We start from the raw sequence: 18,313 nt of genomic DNA on the forward strand, positions 1-18,313 counted from the left end.
CACGGTATTGCCTTTCTCTTTGTTCTATATCGATCTCCTTCATCTCAAGACTGTACACTTTTTGATGTTATTTCTGATCATATTGACCAAGCCCTCCCTCTTTATCCATCAGCTAATATAGTTGTTGTTGGTGACTTTAATGCTCACCACTCTGAATGGCTTGGCTCTAGTGTCAGTGACTCTGCAGGCATTAAAGCCCACAACTTTTGCCTTTCTCAATCCCTAACTCAAATAGTCAACTTTCCAACTCGCTTTCCTGACAACCCTAATCATTTACCTTCTCTACTCGACTTATGTCTTGTTTCTGATCCTAGTCAGTGCTCAGTTTCTCCACATTCACCCTTAGGTGCTTCTGATCACAGTTTGATCTCTTTAAAACTAATATCTCATTCTTCTTCATCACCTGAATACCCCTACTATCGAACCTCTTACAACTACAGTAAAGCTGACTGGGATTCTTTCCGTGATTTTCTTCGTGATGGCCCTTGGGTAGAAATCTTTCAACTTCCTGTCGACAAATGTGCTTCTTATATAACTTCGTGGATTCAGGCTGGCATGGAATCTTTTATTCCCTCTCGACAATTCCAGGTCAAGCCTCACTCTCCTCCATGGTTTTCCTCACACTGTGCTGCTGCGATTGCCAATCGAAACCGTTACTTCCATATTTATCAGCAAAACAATTCTCCAGAAAACAGACGTCTTTTCATTACTGCTAGAAACAACTGTAAAAAGGTTTTGTCTAACGCCAAAACCCGCTATTCTCAGGTCATGAAATCTCGTATCTCATCTCAAAAATTAGGCTCTCGTGACTTCTGGAGAATCTTTAATAATATCAATAATAAGGGCAAATCTATAATTCCACCTCTCTTGTATGGTTCAGACTTTGTCACCTCACCTAAAGACAAAGCCGAACTGTTTGCTAAAAACTTTTCATCAATATCATCTCTTGATTCCACTAATTGCGTTCTACCTGATATTGCCAACAAACAGGTTGATTCATTGCTTGACATTCATATCACTTCAGCATCTGTATCTAAAGTGATTTCCTGTCTAGACTCTTCTACAGCTTGTGGCCCAGACAACATACCTGCTATTGTCTTGCAGAAGTGTTCTTCAGAGCTGTCGTCTATACTCTCAAAACTATTCAACAAGTGCTTATCAGAGTCTTGTTTTCCAGCCTGCTGGAAAGCCGCATCTGTTATCCCTATCTTCAAAAATTCTGGGGAGCGATCTGATTCGTCTAACTACCGTCCCATAAGTCTTCTTCCTATCATAAGCAAGGTTTTTGAATCTTTAATTAACAAACACTTAATTTCTCATCTTGAATCTAATAACTTACTTTCTGACCATCAATATGGATTTCGATCTTCTCGTTCTACAGCTGATTTGCTAACAGTAATAACTGACAGGTTTTATCGTGCATTAGATGAAGGTGGAGAGGTTAAGGCCATCGCTCTTGACATTTCAAAAGCGTTTGATAAAGTTTGGCATGCTGGTCTTCTCCATAAGCTTTCTTCTTATGGTGTATCCGGCAACATCTTTAAGATCATTGAATCTTTCCTTTCCAATCGTAGCATAAAAGTTGTCCTCGATGGACAACACTCTTCTTCTTATTCTGTAACTTCAGGGGTTCCTCAAGGTTCTATCCTTGGCCCTATACTCTTTTTAATTTACATTAACGATCTTCCAGATATTCTCACATCTAAGGTGGCATTGTTTGCTGATGATACTACCATTTATTCTTGTCGTGATAAGAAACCAACACCCTCTGATTGCCTGGAGGGGGCATTTGAGCTTGAAAAGGATCTCACTTCTGCTACAGCATGGGGCTCACAGTGGCTGGTGAACTTTAATTCAGATAAAACTCAATTTTTTTCAGCCAATCGTTATCGCAATAATTTAGATCTTCCTATATTTATGAACGGTGATGTACTCGATGAGTCACCTACTCTTCATCTTCTAGGATTAACTCTTACTTCCAATCTTTCTTGGAAACCATATATCAAATCGGTTGCAAAATTAGCATCTGCTAAGGTTGCATCTCTTTATCCAGCTTGCCACTTTCCTACTCTGGATTCTATTCTCTACCTCTATAAATCTCAAATCCGGCCTTGTATGGAATACTGTTGCCATATCTGGGGCGGATCTTCTAATGATGCCCTTTCTCTTTTAGACAAGGTGCAAAAACGCATTGTAAACATAGTTGGACCTGCTCTTGCAGCCAACCTTCAACCATTATCACATCGTCGTAATGTTGCTTCTCTTTCTCTTTTCTACAAATACTATAATGGACACTGCTCGAAAGAGCTAGCTTCTCTTGTGCCATCTACTAAAATTCATTCTCGTGTTACTCGTCATTCAATTAAGTGTCATCCTTTTTCTGTGACTGTTCCTAAGTGCCTTAAAAACGCTTATTCGTCTAGTTTTTTTCCTCGAACATCAGCTCTTTGGAATTCGCTTCCTTCATCTTGCTTTCCTGATTCATATAATTTGCAATCTTTTAAATCGTCCGTCAATCGTTATCTTGCTCTACAATCTTCATCTTTTCTCTTACAGTAACTTCCAACTTTAATTAGTGGCTGCTTGCAGCCTTGTTGGAAGCGAAGATGTTTAAAAAAAAAAAAAAAATATATATATATATATATATATATATATATATATATATATATATATATATATATATATATATATATATATATATATATATATATATATATACACTTACATACACACACACACATATATATATACACATATAAATATATACAAACATACACATACACACATACACATCCATGTATACATATACACATACATACATATCCACTCACACTTATTCGCATGCGCTTATTACAAACACTTATACATAGATACACATATCTTTGGATTTATAAACTGTAATTGATTAGAAAGGAATGGTATAAGTTACTCTTAAAAACATAGATTGAATGGAGAGCTTTTAGGTCATAGGGAAAGTTATTCCAAGATTTTATACTTTGGTTTTTTATGGACTTATATCCATAAGTAACAGAACAATGAGTTAGGATTCAGATTGCAAGATTCAGATTATCAGTTGATTAAAGATAGTATCAGTTATTTGCATTTTTTGGGAAGAAATTGTTGAAGGTAAGAGGTAGGTTTTGTGCTGGTGGTTCCAGGCAAACTGGCAATTCAAGAATTAAACAAGGCATGTAGGAAGGCTATTAGGACCAAAGCTTTTTCTAGTTTTAAGACTGGTTTTAATAAGATTAGAGATTTCATTTTCTGTGACAGGATCAATAAAGAATGTATTAGAATTCGGAGAGTTGATCTAGTCAGTAAATTTGGATGTTGAAGGTATGTTTTTGTTTAGAAGTTTGTTTTGGATAGTAACAAAAAAGTTGTTTAATATATTCGATACAGTAGTTTGATCTGTGATAATATTTTCTTTCAATTTATATTTTGAGAGTTAAACTATAGTAGGAAGGTTTTATATTAATGATTTCTTTTATCCGTTTCCAAGTATTCTTAATATTGTTTAAAGTTTTTACTAAAATAAGTTGTGTAAATTTTTTACTAATTTTTAGTAGATTGCTGATTCTGTTTCTATAAAACTTAAATTTAGAAAATAGTTCATTTTTTTAAAAAGTTCATGAAACTATACAATATTTTGTTCTTCTATACCACATAAATACATCATCTGATAAATCTAAAATAAAAAATGTAACGAATAAGTAAATAATTAAGAAAAAAATTACATACAAAAAATAAAAAAAAAGCTGTTGTGATTTACCAAAGTAGTAGTTGTGAAATATTATTATTTTATGTTAGCTTTTACAAAATAATTTATGCTGGAACATCATGATTCCAAAATATTTATAGAAAAGTCATGTAGTAAACAGAGCTAAAGACAAAAAATCAAATTGAGATAAAACAAATTGTATATATGGCAAAATAATTTGTCTTGGTTTTTAGTGAATGTTTAAAAGCAGTGATTTTTAATAATAAAATTACCTATTCATCATTTTTAACAATAGACACCAACGTGCAGGTAAGCCGAATGTCTATCAACTAAAAAGATAAAAAAAAAAAACATCACAGCAACAACACACAACAATAGCACACACCATAAGTTAATATAATATGCATATAACATAACTTAAGTAACATAACATCGTATATAACAGAACATAAGTAACAACATTGCGTAAAATGTTATTAAAGTACGTTAATTATTTTTAGAATAATTAATAATAAAGGCTTAAAAACACCCAGACCTAAAGCAGTAACAGTTGAACACTAAACCTCTGTTATAAGTATATTACTTGGCTGGCAAGGTTGACAAATCTTGCTCTACATGTTTACCAAGTCATAGCACTTTGAAAACATGGAAACAACATAATATAAACATATGTACCAACTATAAACACAATAAATATGTTTGAATATGTATATAAGGTTAAATATATACCTTATATACAAACATTGATAAAACAACTATAAAGCACATATTACCCCATACATATACTTATCATAAAAGCATATATGCAAACAATAAACATGTGCAAACAAAAATTTTAGAAATGACGCGAGAAAATTTTAAAAGATTCAAAGTAAACAAAATAAATATATACAAACAATACTCTTTACCTTTATTTTTTTTTCATAAGAATTGTAATCCTCATGACAAAATTTAACCTTTACATACAATAACATGTGACATGCCATGTCAGTATTGGCACAAAATTTTAATTTATTTTTCTAAATTTTCTAAAAAAAGAGCAAAAATAGTTAATAGCATCACAGAAATTTTAAAGTAGTAATAACCAATTTTATGGAAATAGCATTAGTATAACTTTTTTGTTCCATAAAAAATAATTAGGCCTCATCCATAACCCTATTTTCCTTCTAAAAAATAAAATAATAAAAACTGCTAAAAAAAAATAAAGCTAAAAGAACAACTAACACAAACAAAATGTAAACGATTTAAAAAATTAATAGGAGTGATATCTAATAAAAATGTTATATAAAACTATTTTCTATACTTACTTCAATTATAATATGATCTTAACTATGATTATTTATCTTAGTATGATTCTTCATGTAATATTTCTAAACTAATAAATAATCATTAAATTTCAAAAGGAAAAAAGTTTTAACTGGCTTAAGAGATCTTTCTCCAATGACCGCGTGCATTTTGAGAACGCGCTCTTTCAAAGCCTAGTAACTAATGAAACGACGTTAAATGATAAACGTTTTCTGTAGCAATTATATTAAGATAATTTAAAAAAAAATTTCTATAATTTGATAAAAAAAAAAAAAAATTTTTTTCAGATTTCTTATTGAAATTCTACAAAGACGTCATTTACTAAAACTCTTTGGAATTAAACGCGCTTGAATATATCATTAAGTCTGTAGATTGCGGCGTATATATTAAAGACTTTGAGAGATTGGCTAACATGGAGACAGCAAGCTTTGAGTAAAACAACAAAGTTTGTTTTTCCTGGTATACATTTATTATTTTTATTACTTTGAAAATTCTGCCTAAACATTTTTTTTTATCCTTTTCTTTAAAATGAACAAAACTTGTCTATGCACTTTGGGATCCCTTTAATTGTAAAAAAATCTTTTCTCAATTGAAAACATTCTTACACATTTTTAATTTTTTTTTTTTTTTTGTATTATATTAATAGTCTTAAGAAATCTTTTATCTTAATTTATATATACGAAATCTTTTATCTTAACTTATATATATATATGTATGTTAAAGTATATATATTTATATGTTTATATGTTTAAATATGTGTAAATAATTGTATTTGTATTTATATGTGAATATTTATATATGAATTATTAAAGGATTCTTTTTTATTAAAAATCTGTTTAGACGGTTCTCAATGACAAGATCTTATGATCTGCGAGTATCCGCATTCTTATTGTAATGTTAACAAAATTTGTAATTCTTACTATATGTATTTTATTCATTCTTATATTGTAAAACTTATTTTGAAAAAATAAAAAAAAAATAAAAAATGGTTTTTAATCACGTTGAAAATAAATAACTTCAACACTGTTATCTTTACTAATGTTTATATATTAGCAAAATGCTTTTAAATAAAGTAGCTAATGATTTTCATTAAAGTATCATTAAAAGTTGCATAAATTTTTATTTATATTATTTAATTATATAGGATTTTTTTATGTTATGAAAAATTGTATAAAAATTTTTTTTTTATGTAATGAAAGATTATATCATTTAATTATATAAGATTTTTTTAAGTTATGAAAAAAAAAATTAAAATTTTATAAGCAACAACTTTAAACAGCAACGACCTCTTTAATAGTAAGTGACCAGGCTTGATATTTGACTGGGGCCAGGACTGGGTTTGATAAAATATAAAATATTTTATCAAACCCAGTCCTATAAAATATGGATATAATGATCATCATCATCATCATCATCATCGTCATCATCATCAGGCTTTACCCTTCCTCTTTTATGCTGTTTCTCTAGTATAAACATTCTAGAGAATTTTCTTTTCGTAACTAAAGCTCATACAATATGTAAGGCACTCTCTTTAACTTTTCTTGCTTCTACCACTACCATTTTCTTCTGAAGCTGCTACCTCTCTACATGTTACCTTAATCACTTTATTCTTCTCTAACAAATGTTGTTTAATATGCTGTTTTTTTCTAATCTGCTAAGATTATGCCTCCTTTTCTTGTCTTGTTAGAGTCACACCACACATCCATCTGATCATCTTCTCTTTCGACAACTCACCATATAAATACTAAAGTTTATATAAATGTGAGAGGATATTATATGCCAGCATCTAAATAAATAGCATAACATATGTTTATATCCATAATAAGTATGCATAAAGCGCATCTTGAAAGCTTTTAAGCTGGAATAAAGGCTTTCAAGATGCGCTTTATGCATACATATTAGGCTATATATAAAACATATAAAGGCTAGAAACATATCTCTTAAGAACAAATGTCCTTTTATTATTCCAAGATGCCAATCTAAAAAGGTCATGTCTGATGTTAAGCCCTGTTATTTTCAGTTTTCTAAATCTTGTATCTTACCTCAGATGTTAGTTTCTAGAGACTTTTGGTAAGTCTTCAATAGTATCATTAACTAAAGAAAGTCTAAGATTTAATTTCTAGTTCATGGGTCTGATCTTTTTACTTCTCCTCAGAATAAGGCAGAGTTATTTGCCAAGAAATTTTACTCTAATTTAACTCTTGAATCTAATGGCCATTCTCTTCCTGACAGTTAACCCATTGTTAAACATCCAAATCACTCTGGCTTCCTATGCTAAAGTTATTTCTTAATTAAACACTTTTTCAGTTTCTGCTCCAGATAAGATTTCCATCATAGTCTTAAAATAGTCTTCTCCAGAACTCTCTTCAATTTTTGCTAAACTATTAAAAAGTGCTAAATAAGTGGTTCCAATTTTTCAAAACTCTACCCAAAAAACTATCCTACAATTAGTCTTCACTCTGTTATTTGTTTCTTTGTATAAAGTTTTGAGATTATTATTTTTTTCTAACTATTTTGAGATTAATATTTTTTTCTAACTTTGTATAAAGTTTTTGAGTTTAATATTTCTTTCTAACTGCAGTATTAAAGTTATTCTTGAAGGCTTACACTCTGCTTCATTTCAATCAGCTATAAGGGTACCACAAGGTTTTATCTTTGCTTCTGTATTGTTTTTTATCTTCAATAACAATCTTCACGAAAATTTTACATCTTAAGTGGCTATTTGCTGACAACTCAACTTTATACTTTTGTCTTGACAAAAAATCTTCACTTTTTGATTGCTTAGAACAAGTAGCCGGTTTTTAATCTAATCTCTCTTCTGTAACAGCCTAAAGCTTGCAGTGGCTTGTAGATTTAAACTCTAGACTTAAAATCTACTATTTTTGTTAGAGAACAAAACTCATTTATTTACTGCAAAAAAATATTGCAATATTTTTGGCATTCTTATATAAATGAGTAATCACCCTCATACTCTCAGACAAAGTCTAAAAACACATTGTAAATGTAGTTAGACCTGCTTTATCTGCCAAATTTGAGCCACTCTCCCATTGTTGTAAGGTAGCATATCTTTCTTTTTTCTACAAATACTATCATGGTCAATGCTAAAACGAGCTATTATTTATATTACGATAAACCATAACTCATTTTTACTTGGCTTCTTATTCAACAAATTATATTTCATACTATAAAAGCATTTATTAGTCCAGTTTTTTTCCTTGCACATCAAAAAAACCTTATAACTCTTACTCATCTTCATGTTTTTCTTTTTTATACAACCTACAACTTTTAAAGTCTTCAGTTAACCATTTCCTAGTATTTTAACTTATCCTCTATTTTAAAGTAACTCATAAATTAATAATGGTTGCTTACAATCTTTTGGAAGAAAGTTAGAGTTTAAAAATATATAAATATATGCCAGTATTTAATAAATAGTAAATGTAAGTATAAAGTTATAGTATAAAAAGTATTACGAATTTTTTCTAGCCCCAGGTATTAACACCTGCTAAATCTTATAATTTTGCAGTGAGGGGTCAGGTTTGCAAAAAGTTTTATTTTTTAGCCAGGGACTAGGCCGGGGATGGGGCCCCGGTCACTTTCTACTCTTTAATGAACTTTATTTAAGAATCATTAAAGTTGATTCACTTGAAAAGAAGAAAGATTTATTTTTATTTAATTTTTTGTTATTTTTTTTACAAAGATTTACGAAGTTAAACTTAGTCACTATAATTTTTTTTTAAGGTTCTTTATAGTTAAGTTAAAATAATTTTTCAGCGCATTATTAAAATGTTATTGACAACAAAATTTCTTAACATATTAATAGCCGTGGTCAAGTTTTCAATATGTATATATATATATATATATAATTTTTTTTTTTTAATTCTGAAACATGTCTAGGTTGGCAGTTAGGTCAGCATTGCCAAATGCCAACCCTAATTCTGAGGGTTTTATATATTTATATTTCCAAAGTTTATTTTTTGCACAAGGTAAATAAAACAATTGAGAAATCACATAAATTTTTTCACTTATAAATAAAAAAAGCTTCAGAACTTTTTAAGAAAATTAAAAGATAGAGGTTTTTTCGATGATGTAATATATAACAAACTTTATTTTTCTGGAAAAAAAAAATTTTTTTGTTTTATACTATATATATAACCTAACTGGTTGTCAGAAAGTTTTTCCGTATTTTGTTGACAAAAATAAAAATTAAAATGCAAGATTGGAATTTTTTTTTTATTACTTGATAGACTGCCTGCCCCAACCAAACCCTCAGTTGATGTAGCAGCACTCCATTGCGAGTTAGGCTAAAAGATAGTAGATGTAGCAGCACTCTGTTGCGAGTCAGGCTATTTGTCAGTCGATGTAGCAGCACTCCGTTGCGAGTCAGGCTATTTGTCAGTCGATGTAGCAGCACTTTGTTGCAAGTCAGACTATAAGATAGTCGATGTAGAACACTCCGTGTATGATTTACAGTTAAAAAAATAAAAATAAAAACATTTTATTAAAAAAAATAAAAATGAAAACATTGTTTATACTATTAAAAACATTCAGAATGTTTTTAAAAACGTTCTGGTCAATTAAATTTGCATTTTTGCGGTTTTTTAAAAAAACTATTAATTTGTTATTAAATTAATGGTTTTAACTTTCTGACAACACACAAATATTGGACGAAAGTCAAAAGTAATTAAAAGTGATGTATTTGTTGGCATAAAAATCATTTTTTTCCTTCCATACTCCCAAATGCAACAATCTATAGAACTATATATATATGTATGTATATATATATATATATATATATATATATATATATATATATATATATATATATATATATATATATTTAAACAACTTTAAAATATATTCTACAAAGTAGAGTGCTAAATGTTCTTAAAAGAACAGAGCAATTATAAATTAGTAGAAAATCACTTAACAAAATCTCTTAATGAGGGTACAGCTCAGTTTTATGGTTAAAACTCAGTTTTATGATTCTGAGGCCAGTTGGTGGTCAGGTTTCCGAACTCTGTGGTAGCTCTCAGAGAGGTTGATTCCATCAACAGCTGAAAAATATCAAAGTATTAACAGAGACATGTTGCGCATGGATGGTGTCCCTGTATGTACTTTTGGTGTGCATTGTTAAGGCCACATTTGGAGACCTCTGTTACAGCTTAGGGTTTATTAGTAGTAATGAGGCAATTGCTCGGGCTATTAAACAGTGTTCTGAGTAGGGGAGACCGGGGCTAGTTGGCCGCAGGGCTAAGTTGACGAACTGCATTTATCTTTAGAGCCTTTCATCAGAAAGTGACAAAAATTACTCAGAAACTTCCTTATTGACCATTTCATCATTCACTGTAGTATTGTCAGGATTCGCGCATGCGCATGGGAGATATTGAGATTTATGCGTTTTTTCTACAAAAACGTAACTTTTAGAACATTGCTTCCTTTTTACTTTACAAGGAAAATATTTAGTCGTAAGAAAAAAAATTTATTGTAAAAGTTCCAGTCACAATTGGTTTACTATATCCAGTCAGACTACTTTTTCAAAGCTGCCGTTTTTCAGGATCTATAGACTGTTTATTAAAAAAAAAGCTTTCGGGGTAAGTTGGCAAATTTTTCATGGGGTAAGTTGGCTCATAGCATTTACTATAGAAAAAAATATTTATTTTTATAAAATTTTTTTTTTTTTTTTTAATTTTTAACAATATTGAAAATATTTATTCTTACAAAAAAATTTAAAAAAAACTTTTTTTTAGTTTTTTTTTCCACAGATAAAAGGTGGGCTACTGTTTGGCTTTTATACGGACAAAATTTGGTACCAGCTAAAAGTAATATTAAATTTTCGGATAAAATTGTTGCAAAAATTAATTTAAAAAAAAATTCTATTAACTTTGCACTTAATAGTGCATTAATAATCATTTTCATAGTTTGCGCCAACTTACCCCAAGGTAGGGTAAGTTAACGCAAATTTTTTTTTTTTTTAAGGGCCCGGAAAGGCCCCAAGAATTTTTTTTTGTAAATGAATGCAAATTTTATAAGATACCCTAATCCATACTCTTTAAGACTACACTTTAATATTTTTAAAAAAATGTACTGTTAGGGCTACAGAGCTCATAGAGCTCTAAACTTATCATTCACTAATATTCATGGTCTTCGAAGTAACTTTTCTTCTGTTGAGTCTTATCTCTTGCAATGTTCAACAGACCTACTTGCTCTTTGTGAGACTAATTTGAGTTCAGCTGTCTCATCTTGCGATCTTAGTGTTGATGGTTATCTTCCTTTATTTTGTAACTACTCCAATAGTCACATGCTTGGCCTGGGCATTTACATTCGTAAGAATTCACCCATTTGTCGGAAAATTAGGTTTAAATCCACAGACTATTCTTTTATGTGCTTTCGTTTAGCACCACTTCACTCTTTTTTATTGTGCATTAGATAAAGGTGAAGAGGTTAAGGCCATTGACATTTCAAAAGCTTTTGATAAATTTTGGCATGCTGGTCTTCTGCATAGGTTTTCTTCTTATGGTGTATTTGGCAACATCTTTAAGATTATTGAATCCTTCCTTTCCGATCGTAGTATAAAAGTTGTCCTCAATGGACAGCACTCTTCTTCTTACTCTGTAACTTCAAGGGTTCCTCAAGGTTCAATCTTTGGCCCTCTTTTTAATTTACGTTAACGATTTTCCAGATATTTTGGGTTTGAGCTCAAAATCTCAAATCCGGCCTTGTACGGAATACTGTTGCCATACCTGGAGTGTATCTTCTAATGATGCCCTTTCTTTTTTAGACAACGTACAAAAGCACATTGTAAACATAGTTGGACCTGCTCTTGCAACCAACCTCCAACCATAATCACATCATCATAATGTTGCTTCTCTTTCCCTTTTCTACAAATACTATAATGGGCACTGCTCTAAAGAGCTAGCTTCTCCTGTGCCATCTACTAAAATTCATTGGCATTACTCATCATTCAATTAAGCCTCATCCTTTTTCTGTGACTGTTCCTAAGTGCTCCAAAAATGCTTATTCGTCTAGTTTTTTTCCTCGAAGATCAGCTCTTTGGAATTCGCTTCCTTCATCTTGCTTTCCTGATTCATACAATTTGCAATCCTTAAAGTCGTCTGTCAATCCTTATCTTGCTCTACAATCTTCATCTTTTGTCTTCCAGTAACTTCCAAATTTAATTAGTGGTTGCTTGCAGCCTTGTTGGAAGCAAAAATATTAAAAAAAAAAAAAATTTTATACTACGATCGGAAAGGAAGGATTCAATAATCTTAAAGATGTTGCCAAATACACCATAAGAAGAAAACCTATGCAGAAGACCAGCATGCCAAAATTTATCAAAAGCTTTTGAAATGTCAATGGCCTTAACCTCTTCACCTTTATCTAATGCACAATAAAAAAGAGTGAAGTGGTGCTAAACGAAAGCACATAAAAGAATAGTCTGTGGATTTAAACCTAATTTTCCGACAAATGGGTGAATTCTTACGAATGTAAATGCCCAGGCCAAGCATGTGACTATTGGAGTAGTTACAAAATAAAGGAAGATAACCATCAACACTAAGATCGCAAGATGAGACAGCTGAACTCAAATTAGTCTCACAAAGAGCAAGTAGGTCTGTTGAACATTGCAAGAGATAAGACTCAACAGAAGAAAAGTTACTTCGAAGACCATGAATATTAGTGAATGATAAGTTTAGAGCTCTATGAGCTCTGTAGCCCTAACAGTACATTTTTTTAAAAATATTAAAGTGTAGTCTTAAAGAGTATGGATTAGGGTATCTTATAAAATTTGCATTCATTTACAAAAAAAAATTCTTGGGGCCTTTCCGGGCCCTTAAAAAAAAAAAAAATTTGCGTTAACTTACCCTACCTTGGGGTAAGTTGGCGCAAACTATGAAAATGATTATTAATGCACTATTAAGTGCAAAGTTAATAGAATTTTTTTTTAAATTAATTTTTGCAACAATTTTATCCGAAAATTTAATATTACTTTTAGCTGGTACCAAATTTTGTCCGTATAAAAGCCAAACAGTAGCCCACCTTTTATCTGTGGAAAAAAAAACTAAAAAAAAGTTTTTTTTAAATTTTTTTGTAAGAATAAATATTTTCAATATTGTTAAAAATTAAAAAAAAAAAAAAAATTTTATAAAAATAAATATTTTTTTCTATAGTAAATGCTATGAGCCAACTTACCCCATGAAAAATTTGCCAACTTACCCCGAAAGCTTTTTTTTTAATAAACAGTCTATAGATCCTGAAAAACGGCAGCTTTGAAAAAGTAGTCTGACTGGATATAGTAAACCAATTGTGACTGGAACTTTTACAATAAATTTTTTTTCTTACGACTAAATATTTTCCTTGTAAAGTAAAAAGGAAGCAATGTTCTAAAAGTTACGTTTTTGTAGAAAAAACGCATAAATCTCAATATCTCCCATGCGCATGCGCGAATCCTGACAATACTACAGTGAATGATGAAATGGTCAATAAGGAAGTTTCTGAGTAATTTTTGTCACTTTCTGATGAAAGGCTCTAAAGATAAATGCAGTTCGTCAACTTAGCCCTGCGGCCAACTAGCCCCGGTCTCCCCTACTCAGAACACTGTTTAATAGCCCGAGCAATTGCCTCATTACTACTAATAAACCCTAAGCTGTAACAGAGGTCTCCAAATGTGGCCTTAACAATGCACACCAAAAGTACATACAGGGACACCATCCATGCGCAACATGTCTCTGTTAATACTTTGATATTTTTCAGCTGTTGATGGAATCAACCTCTCTGAGAGCTACCACAGAGTTCGGAAACCTGACCACCAACTGGCCTCAGAATCATAAAACTGAGTTTTAACCATAAAACTGAGCTGTACCCTCATTAAGAGATAATATAATGAGTTGCCTGGTCATAAAAACAGAGACATAAGCAAAACCCATGCATTGAGTCAAGAAGATCCATCATTCAACATCCTAAACTGAAAACAATGTATTAAAAATACATCTGTGCCAGCCTAATAGATGAAAAAGGGGTGTGAGGCTGGTCAACAGATAGAATCTGTTTACCCCTTAAGTCTTTGCCTAAGAGGCCTACTGCAAGACAGTAGCCAGATGCATTTAACATCTGCCCAAGATCTCTTGCCTTTACTCATCTCAGAGCCCCAAGGCAGGGGGTGTTTTAAGTCAAACTATTAGTATAACTAACATAACTAACAAATCAAAAAATTATATTAAGAAAAAAACAGAAATAAAAGAAAAATATGATATATTACTAACTAAATTGAATATAAAAAATACTCCTAGAATAAATCCTCTGAATCAAGTTGTATAGCCTGCTATACTTAATTTAACTAATGTTATTTTGGATGAAGCAACAACTGAGTTACTTAATCTAGGTCCAAAGTTTGTGCCATTACAGAAGAAAATCCCTTATATGGACATTATAGCAAATGTTGAAATGTGCGCTTTGCAACTTAAAATAGGATAAATCAACACAGGCAAAATCTCTAAGACAAAACTGTTCTAAAATTTTGACAAATTTGTTAAAACTAAGATTAAAAGATAATTTAACTAAACAACATATTTCTATAAGAAAATTAAAGATGGATTTGGATATTAGGGTTTATCCTGTTGATAAAGGCACAGGTTTTGCATTACTATACGAAAGGGATAAATTAGAAGAATAAATTAAAAATAGCAGAGTTATTGATCATGACCCAACACCCACACATACTACCAAATTTCAAAAACAATTTTGTAAATTAAGAAAAGAGGGTAAGTTAGACACAACTATGTATTTTAAAATGTATCCATCAGGTTGCGTACCACCTAGAATATATGGAATAATTAAAGCGCACAAACCCAAAAAAGATTAACCAATGCATCCTGTTGTATCAACAATCAACACACCACCACATGGAACCTCTAAATACCTTGCTAATATCATTCAACCAACACTAAACAAAAACAGACTTATTAATTCAAATAATTTTGTTAATGAAGCCAGATATGTTTGTTCTTAATGGTTGTTGTTGCGGAAGCGTCTCTACAAAATTTAGAAAAAGAAGCACTTATTATGGCTACTATTTAAACATGTGTACCAAAAACTCATGAGATATGTAGACGATTGTCACGCTCGCTTTAACTTAATAAAACAACAACAAATGTTTCTAAATATCCTAATCAAACAAAATCCTGCCATAAAATACACTGTTGAACTCGAAAACCACCAAAAACAACTTAATTTTCTAGATATTAATATTAAAATGCATGGAGCTTATGAATTTTAAATACATCAAAAAGTAGCAATAAATGATATTCAACTTAAACTAAATTTAAATATCAATCCTAATATTATCACTGGCGTATTTAAAGAATTTTTATGCCGTGCAAAAAGAATATGTTCTCAAAAATACCTCCAACAGGAAATTGATTTTTTTAATAAAAATATTTGTTGAAAACGGGCATGACAAGAACGATTTAACTAATATCACTAGAGACTATATAAAAGTAGATGAGAAAAACACAAATTATCAACCAACTGAAAACCAACCATTTATAAAGCTACCATGGATACCAATTGTTGGCCCCAAACTTAGAAACGAAATTAAAAAACAAAACATAAAAATTATATTTACATCAACTCCAAATTTAAACAATATATTCTGTAACAATAAAACAAAACTTCCTCCAAATACAAATCCAGGGGTCTACCAAATAAAATGTTTATGCAACTCTATATACATTGGTGAAACCAAAAAGAAAATTATATCAAAATGTATTGAGCACCAGAAAAATAGTAAAAAAGGAAAATGGGCCAGTTCTGGTGCTACTGAGCATTCCAAATCATTCCAAGGTACGTTTTGTTGGTTAAACCCAAAAACCATATCAATAGCTCCAGAAAATCATATTCGGAAAATTCAAGAATCCCTGGAAATAAACAAAGCTGAAGTTTGACAAGCGTTAGGAAGTGGCGAAAATGTTCTTAATAGAGATGATAGTGATAATGTCACAACAAAAGCTTGGTGGCCATTTTTTATTAGATTATCTGACGTCAACATTTAATCCTATTTTGTATTTTCTCATGCTTTTTAATGTTATCTTTTTAATATTTGTTTTTATTAATATAACAATTTTCTTTGTAACAATTTTTATTATACCTGATGGCACTGACCACAATAGATCAGCAAAATATTGAATAATATATATTGAAATAAAAACAAATATGTATATTTTTTTTAAAGTTTATACGCAGCCATATTTATTGAATTTTAATTAAACAAAAGATTAAAACATGATTAAAAAAATATCTGCATATTAAAAAAAAAAATTATTTTCAAAATTGTTTAAAAAGATATTTGATTTTCAAAAAATATATACATGTTTTATTTCTTTAATAATGTGACTTTCTGAACATTGCCTAAAAAAGTCAGACAAAATATTGTCTTTTAAATTTTAAACCACTAGAGTTCTGGAGTACCAAAATTTCTATGGACTTCTAAGGGTAACTTATTTGGTTAAAAATAAATACTCCCAGACTTAATGATATAAACTAATTTTTATAATTGTTTAATTTTTATCAATTTGTGTTAATCATCTTTTTACTTAAGTTATTGTCACTTAAATTTATATATAATAAAATTGCTTATGAATTTAACTATTTGTTTTGATCCCAATAGCTTTTTTTTCTCATATCAGTTAATAACATGTATTAATTTTATTGTTGTCATGACAACATGTAATATTGTATTTATTTTGTTTCTGACAATTCTTTACTATCAAATTAATTTTGTTTTTGGCACAATACAGTAGCATGTATATGTTTAGAGATGCTATTTTTTTTTGTTTTCAAGTCATAACTTTACACAAACTTTCTTAAATAAGCGGAAATTTTTACCAAATGCGCTTTATATTTATTTCAACTCAAAATACAAATCACAATAATCGTAAAACTTAAAAGTTATTTTAAAGTTATTTGTTTTTTTGAAAAGTCTTCTGAGACAAAGTTTAGAAACAGTATCATCCCCTGCAATTAAATCAGAATTTTGTAAAGAAAAAGAAAATTAATGTATTTAAAATATTTAAAATCACAAAAAAATTATAGAACCCAGATTTCAATCCTATTGAGTATCTTTGGGTGTATATTGACCAACTATTAGTTCGTAGAAATTCAAAAAGCAAAGAAAAGTTATGGTCTTTGAATAAAAAATGTTTATATAACATTCCTCAGGATGTCTTATTAATTTAGTTGATTCAATGCCTTGTTGCTGAAATGTTGTTTTAAAAACAAATGGATATGCCAACAAATACTAAATGTCTTATTGTAATCATTTTATTGAAAAATTTTAATGTTATAAGTTTTAGTAAAAAATTTTTTTACTAAAACATAAAATTAAACTATAAAATATTAATCAAAATTAATTGTTTCTAAATTTTTGCACGAAAACTATTTAAAAAACAATTAAATTTAAATTATTAAATTTAAACAATTAAATTTAAACAATTTATTTAATTTAAATTTTTATTTTATTATTATCATTATTAAATTATTTTATTATTTTATTATTATTATTAAATTTAAATTAATTAAATTTAAACAATTAAATTTAAATTAATTATTAAGTTTTACAATTTTTTTGTAATTTGAATTTTGAATTGAAATAATATTAAACACATTGGTTAAAAAAGTCAGCTTAATTGAGTTTGTGAAAAGTTATGCATTAAAAACCGAAAAAAAAGTTAGCATTTTTGAACATTTCTACGCTACTGTATACGTGGTTTACGATGTATATTATTCTAATCAAAATGTATCAATTATGTACATATCTATTTTTATTCAAAAAAAAAAGTATTAATTATGTACATATCTATTTTTATTCAAAAAAAAACTTTCTGTCAATGGTTCAAAAATGTGTTTTCTTTATATGTATGCCATAAAAAACAAAGTAGACAAAAAGTTATTAATGCATACTTATTAAAACAGTTAATTTTTAAGTTTAAATAACAGTCATTTAAAAAGTTATAAAATGTGTGATTTCCTAATTTCGAAAGTTAATTATACCTTGAACTTTACTATTAAATTTTTTTTTTATATTGTTTTTTGATATTTTGTATTATCATATTTTAAAAATTATTTTTTATATCTTCATATTTTTAAAATATATTTGAGTTGAAAAAAAAAGCGTTAGCGTTTCTTCATTAATTTATTTTAATCCAATTATTTTGTTCTATTACATCACATGGTGTTTGCTGCTTTCCATGATACATTACTTTAAAATAATACACAATGTCAATGATTGAAAAATTA

General features: G+C 29.4%; 1 protein-coding gene across 3 annotated transcripts in view; it reads left to right on the forward strand.

Annotated features, from left to right (window-relative positions):
* The window catches only part of LOC100199050 (transcription initiation factor TFIID subunit 3), a 103,666-nt gene that overhangs the window by 57,306 nt on the left and 28,047 nt on the right, over positions 1–18,313 (forward strand). The window lies entirely within an intron of this gene.

The sequence above is a fragment of the Hydra vulgaris genome, chromosome 12 (genome assembly GCF_038396675.1).
Source record: "Hydra vulgaris chromosome 12, alternate assembly HydraT2T_AEP".
In the NCBI taxonomy this organism is placed as follows: domain Eukaryota; kingdom Metazoa; phylum Cnidaria; class Hydrozoa; order Anthoathecata; family Hydridae; genus Hydra; species Hydra vulgaris.